A 13193-nucleotide genomic window follows, 5' to 3' on the forward strand; every position below is an offset into this window, starting at 1 on the left:
GAGGAGTTGGCGCAGGTCTCCTACCTGACTTCGCCACACTCCCCTTTATCCCCCCCCCCCCCCCCCCAAGAAATTTTTGGGGCTGCTTCTCAGGCTTCCGTGCTAGCCGCGTACCTTGATAACGTCTCCGTTCCTCCATTCTCCTGTATCCCTCCTCGCACTGTTCCATTGAATCCCAGGCGGGCTCTGGCACTCTGGCTATTTGGCTATTTACATTCTGAAATAGATATTTTAAATAATATCCAAATTGTTGAGTTCTCTAAATAAGACATTGCAAACTTTTTCCAAACTAATCTAGATGAAGCAACTTCTCAGGTTAATTAAAGTTTAATTCACAAATTGCCTATACAGGTTTGATTTATCATTAAATTGATCAATCAGTAAAATTTGGGGTTTTCAAAACCCATTCAGTAATCCAGTATTGACAGAAGCCCCGCCCCAGCGGGAATCCCATGTGGTTTCGGCCTTAGGGAGAAGTGCCACAGTGTTGAATGTGCCCAACATTTGGTCTACTGTTTTACACTTATGATATCCAATCAACAGAGATTTTATGGATTATCGTCTCATTCAATTGAATAAGTTAAATTGTTGAACATAATTTAATGTTCTTCCAATCAAATGAGACACTTTTAAACTTATCATATTAACCTAGATGAAGCCACATCTCATGTTAATTAAAGTTTAATACCCAGATAGCCTACACAGGTAGGATTAATCATTGGCATTGATTAATTAATTCAATTTGCTTTTGTAAATTAATTCACGTCCAACTTCCACATTACTGGTACAGTACTGGTAGTTCGTCAACATCTATAAATAGATTAAACTTGTCATTGCAGCTTCCAATTAATTCCAAATCCAAACTTTGAATAAATTTAGTGAAAAATGTTCCTCTAAATTTTTCTAATAATGTGCAAGCTATCAAAGGAGGTGGTCACCACTCCTCCGCTAAGTAGTGAACCTCCACCCATAAAAGGATTGATCTCTGACCTCAGCAGCGATACCAACCCTAATTATGCCATTAGTGAAAAAACAGCCGAAATTGCGAACGCTCTCCAAAATCAACCATCAAACACAGGCTTTGTGACGGTTCTCCCCACTTTTGCACTGATGTATCGCCATAAGAATGTGGCATCGGTTCAATACCACCGTGCACAGCTGAAGCACGTGCCAGTCATGGCTAGCATCAGGGGACAGGTGGAGAGAACTGAGCCACTATTGACAAAAGCAGGAAATGAAAACATTCTGCTAGTCGAGGAACTGCGTTTGAAATCTGAACAATTGAAAGTAATTGCAAATACTTATGACGATGAACGAGCACAAACTCTTCAACAAAATCGTTGTCTCCAGGAACAACATGCAGGCAGTTTTATTGAACGTTACTCAGAGTAACACGGTTCTACTCAAAATTCTGCAGACCAAAGACGATCAGTTGATGAGCACAATGACGAAGTTGGATGACAAATCAGCAGAACTCATTGAAGTCGCTGAACAAATGAATGATGAGAGAACTCGGGTGATGAAGATGGAAATCTTGATTTCTAAGCAAGCGGAAGAAATCTCATCACTGAATCTCTCGCTCCGTACTCAAGACCTCTATTTGCAAACCATGACAGATAAGTTTGAGACCGAAAGGAGCAAGTGCGACACTCACGTGTCCAAAATCAGTACTCTAACCGCTCAAGTGGACTCTGCAATGCAGCAGAATACCACCTTTAGGTACCATCTGGAGGAAGTCCAGAGGAAGTCCAGAAGGGTCACGCTCTACAGCGTGACTATCCATCCAAGCAACCGGAGCCCGGTACTCAAAGGAGTGAAGACGATAGGTTTCAGACATTGCCTCCGTCAGGTGTCCCCCAGTCTTCTCCGCTTGGCCATTCGGCACTGAGTAATCGCCTCTGGACTGAGGGGTAGCTCCGGACGGAGGGGCAGCTCCGGACTGAAGGGCAGCTCCGGACTGAAGGGCAGCTCCGGACTGAGGGGTAGCTCCGGACTGAGGGGCAGCTCCGGACTGAGGGACGGCTCAGGACTGAGGGGCGGCTCCGGACTGAAGGGCGGCTCCGGACTGAAGGGCGGCTCAGGACTGAGGGGCGGCTCAGGACTGAGGGGCGGCTCAGGACTGAGGGGCGGCTCAGGACTGAGGGGCGGCTCCGGACTGACGGGCGGCTCCGGACTGACGGGCGGCTCCGGACTGACGGGCGGCTCTGGCGACTCCTTACTGGCGGGCGGCTCTGGCGGCTCCGGACTGGCGGGCGGCTCTGGCGGCTCCTGACTGGCGGGCGGCTCTGGCGGCTCCTGACTGACGGGCGGCTCTGGCGGCTCCTGACTGACGGACGGCTCTGGCGGCTCCTGACTGACGGACGGCTCTGGCGGCTCCTGACTGACGGACGGCTCTAGCGGCTCAGGACAGACGGGCGGCTCAGACGGCGCTGGACAGATGAGCGGCTCAGACGGTGCTGGACAGACGGGCGGCTCAGACGGCGCTGGACAGACGGGCGGCTCAGGCGGCGCTGGACAGACGGACGGCTCAGGCGGCGCTGGACAGGAGGGAGACTCAGGCGGCGCTGGACAGGAGGGAGACTCAGGCGGCGCTGGACAGGAGGGAGACTCAGGCCTGCCGAGGCGCACAGTAGGCCTGGTGCGTGGTGCCGGAACTGGTGGTACCGGGCTGGGAACACGCACCTCAGGGCGAGTGCGGGGAGTAGGAACAGGGCATACTGGACTCTGGAGGCGCACAGTAGGCCTGGTGCGTGGTGCCGGAACTGGTGGTACCGGGCTGGGAACACACACCTCAGGGCGAGTGCGGGGTGCTGGAACTGGAGGCCTGGTACGTGGTGCCGTCACCGGAGGGCTGGTGCGAGGGGCTGCCACAGGAGAGCTGGTACGTGGGGCTGCCACAGGAGAGCTGGTACGTGGGGCTGCCACAGGAGGACTGGTGCGTGGAGAAGGCACCGGATCTGGAGACCAGATGCGTAGAGCCGGCTTCATGGCACCTGGCTCGATGCCCACTCTAGCCCGGCCGATACGAGGCACTGCTATGTACCGCACCGGGCTATGCACACATACTGGAGACACCGTGCGCTCTTCCGCATAACACGGTGTCTGCCCGTACGCTCGCTCTCCACGGTAAGCACGAGGAGTTGGCTCAGGTCTCCTACCTGGCTTAGCCACACTCCCTGTGTTCCCCCCCCCCCAAGAAAGTTTTGGGGCTGCCTCTCTGGCTTCCAGCCGCGCTTACGTGCAGCCTCCTCATACCACCGCCTCTCTGCTTTCGCTGCCTCCAGCTCAGCCTTGGGGCGGCGATACTCTCCAGCCTGTGCCCAGGGTCCCTTGCCGTCCAGAATTTCCTCCCAGGTCCAAGAGTCCTGCGATCGCTGCTGCTGCTGCTTTTGCCCGTTACCACGCTGCTTGGTCCTTTGTTGGTGGGTGGTTCTGTAACAATCTTCTTTGGGAGAAAGAGAGGAGGACCAAAGCACAGCGTGGTAAGTGTTCATGATGAATCTTTAACCTCTAACGAGTCACAAACCCGGATCCGGGATCCCCCCCATCAAAAAAGCTGACTAGCATAGCCTAGCCTAAAGCCACAGGGATATCATATAATAAAATGTTCATGAAATCACAAGTCCAAGACTCCAAATGAAAGATACACATCTTGTGAATCCAGCCATCATTTCTGATTTTTAAAATGTTTTTACAGGGAAGACACAATATGTATTTCTATTAGCTAACCACCATAGCAAAAGACACCACTTTTTTTTCCCACCATTTTTTTCCTGCATAGGTAGCTATCACAAATTCGACCAAATAAAGATATAAATAGTCACTAACCAAGAAACAACTTCATCAGATGACAGTCTGATAACATATTTATTGTATAGCATATGTTTTGTTCGAAGAATTTGCATATTTCAGGTATAAATCATAGTTTTACATTGCAGCCACCATCACAACTCTCACCAAAGCAACTAGAATAACTACAGAGAGCAACGTGAATTACCTAAATACTCATCATAAAACATTTATGAAAAATACACAGCGTACAGCAAATGAAAGACAAGGATCTTCTGAATCCAGCCAATACTTCAGATTCTTTAAGTGTTTTACAGCGAAAACACAATTTAGCATTATATTAGCTTACTACAATAGCCAACCACACAGCAGCATTGATTCATGCACGTTAGCGATAGCGAATAAACCAGCAAAAGATATTACATTTTTCACTAACGTTCTCAAAACTTCATCAGATGACAGTCCTATAACATCATATTACACAATACATATATTGTTTGTTCGAAAATGTGCATATTTAGCGGCACAAATCGTGGTTATACAATGAGAATAGTAGCCAAGCTGCAAAGAAAATGTCGGGAGAAATCTTGGGAGAGGCACCTAATCTAATCAATAACTAATCATAAACTTGACAAAAAAATACAGGTTGGACAGCAAATGAAAGATACATTAGTTCTTAACTTGTTTGGGCTGCAAGGGGCAGTATTGAGTAGCCAGATAAAATGTGTCCATTTCAAACGGCCTCGTACTCAATTCTTGCTCGTACAATATGCATATTATTATTACTATTGGATAGAAAACACTCTCTAGTTTCTAAAACCGTTTGAATTATTTCTCTGAGTGAAACAGAACTCATTCTGCAGCACATTTCCTGACCAGGAAGTGGAATGTCTGAAATCGATGCTCTGTTCTTCTTCCTGCCTATAAATGGGCACAAGACCTATTAGTATACATGCACGTCATACACCTTCCTCTGGGTGTCAAGAGGCTGTGAGAGAAGAAATGAGGTGATTATCTTGGTCTGAGATGGAACACATCATCTTGGAATGACGTGTCCACCATTTTCGGTACTCTGAAGAGCGCGAGCTGGACAGTGGGGTTGCCTTTTGTTTAGCTGCCGTAATAGGTGACTACAATCTCCGGCTTTGATTTTATTTGATACATGTCACCATATCATCGTAAAGTATGTTTTTTCAATATAGTTTCATCAGATTATTGAAATTTTTTCGGGAGTTTTGCCGTGTTCCGTTCTCTTCCGTTTGTTGACATGGAGAGTGTCGTGCCACCCGGCTAGCGCGCTTGCTAAATGAAGAGGGAAAGTTGCCGTTCTGAATCCAAACAACGACTGTTCTGGACAAAGGACACCTTGTCCAACATTCTGATGAAAGATCAGCAAAAGTAAGACCCATTTTATGATGTTATTTCATATATCTGTCGTAGTCGCCGGCGCCCAAGTGTTTCTGGCTATTGTGCTAAGCTAATATAACACTACATTTGTTTTTCGCTGTAAAACACTTAATAAATCGGAAATATTGGCTGGAATCACAAGATGCCTGTCTTTCATTTGCTGTACACTATGTATTTTTCAGAAATGTTTTATGATGAGTAATTAGGTATTTGACGTTGGTGCCTGTAATTATTATGGCTGCTTTCGGTGCAATTTCTGACTGTAGCTGCAATGTAAACTATGATTTATACCTGAAATATGCACATTTTTCTAACAAAACATATGCTATACAATAAATATGTTATCAGACTGTCATCTGATGAAGTTGTTTCTTGGTTAGTGGCTATTTATATCTTTATTTGGTCGAATTTGTGATAGCTACTGATGGAGTAAAAAACTGATGGAGTAAAAAAAGTGGTGTCTTTTGCTAACGTGGTTAGCTAATAGATTTACATATTGTGTCTTCCCTGTAAAACATTTTAAAAATCGGACATGTTGGCTGGATTCACAAGATGTGTACCTTTCATATGCTGTATTGGAAACCCGGATCCGGGAGCACCCCCACCAGTAAAAAAGCTGACTAGCATAGCCTAGCATAGCGTCACAAGTAAATACTAGCATCTAAATATCATTAAATCACAAGTCCAAGACATCAGATGAAAGATACACATCTTGTGAATCCAGACATCATTTCTGATTTTTAAAATGTTTTACAGGGAAGACACAATATGTAAATCTATTAGCTAACCACGTTAGCAAAAGACACCATTTTTTTTACTCCACCAGTTTTTTACTCCATCAGTAGCTATCACAAATTCGACCAAATAAAGATATAAATAGCCACTAACCAAGAAACAAATTCATCAGATGACAGTCTGATAACATATTTATTGTATAGCATATGTTTTGTTAGAAAAATGTGCATATTTCAGGTATAAATCATAGTTTACCATTGCAGCCACCATCACAACTCGACTAGAATAACTACAGAGAGCAACGTGTATTACCTAATTACTCATCATAAAACATTTCTTAAAAATACACAGCGTACAGCAATTGAAAGACACAGATCTTGTTAATCCAGACAATATTTCAGATTTTCTAAGTGTTTTACAGCGAAAACACAATATAGCGTTATATTAGCTTAGCACAGTAGCAAACCACACAACAGCATTGATTCCAGCCAAACATAGCGATAACGTATTCACCACCAAAATATATTAATTTTTTCACTAACCTTCTCAGAATTCTTCAGATGACAGTCCTGTAACATCATATTACACAATGCATATAGAGTTTGTTCGAAAATGTGCATATTTAGCGGCACAAATCGTGGTTATACAATGAGAAAAGTTGCCAAGCTGCCCAGAAAATGTCGGGCGCCATCTTGGAGAGTCACCTATTCTAATCAATAAATAATCATAAACTTGACTAAAAAATACAGGGTGGACAGCAAATGAAAGACAAATTAGTTCTTAATGCAATCGCTTTGTAACATTTTTTAAATTAAGGTTATTGCGCAATACATCGTGCGCTAAAGCAAGGCTACACTGAAATTAATGGCGGCTTATGCATTTAACATTTTTCAACAGAACAACGATTTATCAGCATAAATAGTTCTTACTTTTTGATGATCTCCCATCAGAATCTTGGGAAAGGTGTCCTTTGTCCAGAACAATCGTCTTTTGGTTGAAAGCTGTCCTCTTGTCCTGTCGAAATAGCCGCTAACGTTCGGCATGTGCCGGAAAGGTGTCCAACTCTTGAAAGCGCGTCACAAAGAAATGCCAGAAAATCGCAATAAACTGATATAAATTGCTATAAGTCGGTTTAAATTAACTACCTTATGATGTCTTTAACAACTATAACGAATAAAAACATGACCGGAGATATAGAACTGGCAAAACGAAAGCTTGGCAGGAGGCCACTCTGATGTCCCTACTGCGCCAGGCGCAACGTTGAAAAGGACGGTACTTCCGCTCCAGGGTCTTATATAAGGTCCCAGATTGCGCAATCCACTCCATTCAAATTCTCCCCGCTTACTGACATCTAGAGGAAGACGTATGCAGTGCATGTAGCCCGATGGCTTACAAATATGGCGCCTCTTGGCCAAGAAAGCCAAAGCTTGGCTTCTCCTCTTGGCCTTTTGCCCCACTTTCCCCACAGGATAAAGCCCACCCTCTCCGCCCTCTTGACGCGAAATACCTTGACAAACTCGTCAAGTATTTCCCCACCTTTGACCCCGTTCCAGGTCAGCCAAACGATACTGAGACGTTCCTAGCTGACATAGAGGACGTGTTGGATGGCTACCCGAACGCTACGGGTTCTGACAGGGTTTACCTGTTGAAGCGAACGTCGAATAGACACGTGACAAGGTTCATTCGCCTACAACAGAAACACGTGCTAAATGACTACGCTAAACTTGCCACAGCTTTGAAATTAGAATTCAGTGGTTCTGCAACTCGCAAACACGATAGCTCACTGGCTAACACGGTCAAACAAGCTCGGAATGAACACCCACAAGCTTACTATCATAGGCTTCGTTCAGCTTACTTTGGCCTACTCACTGAAACAGGCATGGAAGACCTGTTACCATTTAAACAAATGTTCCTGTCGAACATGTATCCCACCTTCATTACCTACTTGGGCACTGCAGCCCACATTGGGTTGCCTATCTTACAACTCAGAGAGCTTGCAAGCACAGCTTTTGAGGCATCAAAAGCTCGCAACGCCAAGAGCCCTGACCACTCGGTTTTGAAGTTTGACCAGGAGCACTCACTCCAGTCAGAGGGTGCATTATCAGGTATTGGAGCGTTAAGAGATGACGCAGAACAACAGTTTCTACCACGAAACCATGATTCCAATAACCTCCGCGGTCGAAATAACTGTAAAGCACGTCGCCATCAAAACGACTACCGCTACAATCGACCTGTTCACTACGTTCCTGCACCCAACCCACACAAAGTGTCAGAGCACAAGGGTAACAAAGGGTTGAAGGATGATCAAAAAGTAGACCAATGTTCTCCAGAAGTTCCACTAGGTGAAGAACTAAAGCGAGAAACATTTGAGAAAAGGGTAAAAGATAAGTCACAAGGACTAGACAGGGAATTACCGGACTCCAGGTCCGCAGGAATTAACACCCATAGCAAGGACGTTAAAATTCAAATCCCTCCTGCTTTCACTCGAGACCCTATCCAGGGCCCGATTGACCAAGAAACAAGCCCACGGGCTTCGTCTATAAACTCTGATACAAAGGTTGCGAAGAAAAAGGTCAAACGCTTCGTTAAAGCCAAGCCCACTCAAAATCGTAAAAGTCAATCTGCTTCCACCTTGAACAGAATTGACACATCACGTTGTTGCGAAAGACCACTCCACTTTGTGGGGAACATGTCCACTAAACACGAATCGAAACGACCATACCTGGAAACAGTCCTGGAGGACTGCTTAACTTGTCATGCGCTAATTGATTCGGGTGCGACAATATCAGTCATCTCTCAAACATTGTTTGATGATCTAAAAAGGGCTTTGAAGCCAACCAAACGTTGGTTAAAAGTGGAACGATGCGACACTACACTTCGAGGGGTCACTCAGACTACCTCGCCTCTCACATTGAGAGTCATGCTGAAACTACACTTCAAGGACATATCGCTCGTCCACCCTGTGTATGTCACTAGCCTCGAAACTGTACCCCTGCTACTTGGAGCAGACTTGATGGATCGGTTACTCCCATTGATGGATTGGAAAACCAACCAGGTATGGTCACAGGCCACAGTGCCTTCTCCACTGACCACAATGTCTTCCCCTAACGCTAGCTGCAACACAGTCAGTCACGAGGGATATCTGTCAAAAGCACCCCTTGGGAAAAAGACGTTTAAAACCCTCTTGGGGCAGAATCCGATCCAAGGAGATATTACGATATCGCAACACATTCCATCAGCCAACCTGATTGACCATTCTTTTCAGGATTTCGAGCCAGCTGTCTCTGTTAATAAGCAACTTCCCTCCTCCGTGCAGTCGTGCAATACGGTAGTTGAGATGAACTCCTCTTGCCCTTCAGACATTTCCGCAAGCACTGCGGCCGTCTCAGCAAGAAAAACATCGATGCGCAGAGTATACTCTGCTTCCGATGATACACCTTCCGCTTTGTTGGGGACTGTCAACCCTTACAATGACACTAATGGCGGTAGTCTAGCAACTGACCCGATGATTCCCACTGGTGAAACACTTTGCGATATCACAGACCGATATCCTCGTCTCAGTTCGCAGGTACTGAAGAGGTTGCCACGCGCGGACGCGGTGATGACTGACAGACCTCGACAGCCACTGAGGGTGTTGAAACACAAACACCAGGAGATTTGGTTGAAAGGTTGCAGCCATTCTCATAATAACGCGGCCACTGACAACTCGTACATAGGGTCCGAACCTTTCGTTTGCGCCTCGGATACCAACACCACATGCTGGTGGGGGGGTCCCGAGACACAAAGGGGGGGAATAGGAGCCCAGACCCATGATGAGCCTTATCGAGGCCGGTGGGGGGGTCGAGACTACGGACAACACCGTACGAGGCCGCCAGAGCATAAATCAAATCTAGTTGTAAACTCCCCTTTGAGAACAGTGAGGAGCAGACATAATCCCTGTCTAGGGGCCTCTTAGAACACATCTAAGATAGTACTGAGGTGTACCACACTGGTCGTAAAGGAAGTCCAGTGGACTTGTCCACCTCCAAAACAAATGGCAACAATAATCATTCCTTGCCTTGTGTAGTAGTCACTACAAGACAACTAGTAAAATGCTCTAATCATGTATTCCTGTAGGATAACATTTCAGAATAAATCGGTAGGACAACTGGACCCCTTGAGTACCAGTACCAATACCACAGTCAGTCCAGCAACACTCAGTAAGAGGATTAGTAACCTCACAAGTTAAATTGCTATTGATAATAGCAACATAGGAGTCACTCAGAGTGCAGCACGGGGAAGGGAATCTCCATTGCACTCTTCCAATGGTTACACACGCCACTAATAAATAGAATCCTCCGTACAGGAGAAAAAGTTATTAGAAGTCAGGAACCACGATCACACCACGTACGACTGGTCTAATACTTACAGTACTTCCGTCATGAGGTTAGCTCCTCCGTGGATAACATAGCTATGAAGTATATTTCTTCGTACCTACTGCCACTACAATAGTGGAAGACAGTGACTGGTAGTAAAACCACTACAGACTCCCTCGACACCAATTCTGACTAACCTCCAGGCATTGACCTGAAAATTACCTGACTACGTCAGACTCATTCTGAACAAGTTGTAATCTGCCAGAATACTTGGTTTCCTTCCCTTGGCATGTGTGCTTGCGTAAGCATAAACGCACATGTACAACGGAACATCCAATTAGGATTTATGCTAGGATCACTTAAGGGTCCGAGCAAAATACCAGCCTTAGTAAAGTTGAACATTTATTTTGAGGCCTTTAACTCTACAGCTACAGCACTCACCAGTTTTCTTCTCAGAAGTCCATAGGTCATCCCTGTAGACTGCCCAAAACTAGTGCCTTACAGCTGTAGACGTATCACATAGTTATCAACTTAGGATAGTACCTTAACCAACACCCCGCAAATTAGAAGAGCCCTAGATATGACATTAGACAATGCCATGATAGGGTCATTTTGTCATTTTCTGCCAATAACTATATTTTGTTTTGTTTTGTTTATGCTTTCATTCATTTTGTTTCATTTTCTTCGGCATGTAGAAAGTGATAGCCATAAACAACTTCCCCATACAACCATCAGTTAGTGCCACAACGCCGCTCATTTGGGAGGAAATGTAATGATACATTTCATGAGTGTGTGTGCGTTGTTAACATCTGCCTAAGTTACTGCCCAGATCTTCCAGTCTGGACGACCAGACGACGGGTCCGGAACGGCGATCCCAATCCGGACCTCCGCTGCCCAGCCATGGAGCAGACTTCTTCATTTGCAGACACCCTACCCGGGTCGACCACACCAGAGGGGGGACTGCAACAGCGATCCCAATCCGGACCCCCGCTTCCCAGCCATGGAGCAGACTTCTTCATTTGCAGACACCCTACCGGGTCGACCACACCAGAGGGGGGACTGCAACAGCGATCACCAACTGGACATCTGCTGTCCAGCCATGAAGCAGACTTCTTCATTTGCAGACACCCTACCCGGGTCGACCACACCAGAGGGGGGACTGCCACAGCGATCACCAACTGGACATCTGCTGTCCAGCCATGGAGTAGACTTCTTCATTCGCAGAAACCCTACCCGGGTCGACCACCAGATGGGGACCACAACGATGGTCCACAACCAGGACAACCCACGGTCATTTGTATGTTGGTTTGCAACATGCAGGTTAATCGCAAGATTGAACCCAACATGGGGGGACTGTCATGACGTTGGGTTGGGGGTAGGTTTATGACAGTCATAAATACCTCTTTCCCCCTTTTTCTCTCTCCCTACTATAACTGATGTGACATAAGAAAACCCCTTGGTTAACATAGATATTCTGGGTAACATCAGAAGTTGGGGGAAATGAACTATATTCTGGTAACCCGACCAACTGAACATATGCGGTGGTACTTAAGGTATATTATGTCAGTTCGGTTGCCCTCTGACACATTCTCATCAATGATAGAATGACATAAACTCTACTGTGGAAAGTCTAAACGTCAGAGGTATCGGATTCACATGGAATTGTTTAATTCAAATGTTTGAATATGACATTATTTGTGAAGAGGTGAAATGTAATTTTAGCTTCCAAATGAGAGATCTGTGCTTTCATAAGTTTTCCTCTGCTCACAGTGGTCCGCCCCTGTGAAGAGGCATGGGTTATAAACTTTTCAGACACACCCCTCTCCCTCCACTATAAAAGCCACATGAACAAGAATATAACTTCCTGTTCCGGGTACGCTAGGATGACGATCCAGTGTCAGAATGGTTCAGATAATCACTATAGATGAAGCCAACATCAGCATGGACTTTGATTGTGAATGGTATGAACTTTGAACTCGTATTCACTACAGAAGTGATATCTCCTAGCCTTTGAGTTAGCAACAGCTAAACGCAGGTTCGGAAGGACAGTCCAAGTATCCCGTCTAATACACACAACGTATCCCGTGACTACCAGAGACATTCTTCAAAGGACAGAGGACTCGGGTTGGCGACACGGGCCATCTACCACCAACCTACTGAAGCGCAGCTCAGAGTAAATATGTATTGCATTTTCCTCTTCAAATGGGCGGTAATTTAGAATGCATAAGATACTGTATTTACGATAGTACAGCTCGCCTATGTTCAAGTCTCCCGCTCTTTCACTAGGACTCAGCCCCCCCTTTCCTTTGTGTAACAAGCTGTCATATCTATTCCGCCCGCTAGGGACGTTTTTCTGTGTGACGTAATTTGTGATCAAGTTATGAGTTAATTGTATATGTGTGATTCTGTGTGATTAGTTAGGTATTTAGTAAATAAATAATTAAACCCAATTTTGTATTGCTGATTCAACTTGTTAGCCAGGATTCTTGCAGATAACCAAGGACTTACAACTTTCAGATGAGACTGAATAAAATAACGATTAATGTCACTGTTATGGATGTAAAATCTTACTAAATCTTTAAGAGTTTATTCGAAAGATAACAGCTCTATAAATATTCTTTCGTGGTGTCCCTCTCTAGTTAATTCATATTTACATGATTAGTTCAATCAGGTAATATTAATTACGGAGAAATTATTTTATAGAATAGCATGTCATAGCAATTAATCTGGCATAGTCAAAGACACGACAATGGTCAGGGCGTGAGTTGGGTGGGTTATCTATGTTTGTGTTTCTATGTTGGGTTTTTCGTTTGGCCTGATATGGTTCTCAATCAGAGGCAGGTGTTAGTCAATGTCTCTGATTGGGAACCAAATTTAGGGAGCCTGTTTTCTGTTGTGTTTTGTGGG

This window comes from Salvelinus namaycush, chromosome 40 (assembly GCF_016432855.1).
Source record: "Salvelinus namaycush isolate Seneca chromosome 40, SaNama_1.0, whole genome shotgun sequence".
NCBI lineage: Eukaryota > Metazoa > Chordata > Actinopteri > Salmoniformes > Salmonidae > Salvelinus > Salvelinus namaycush.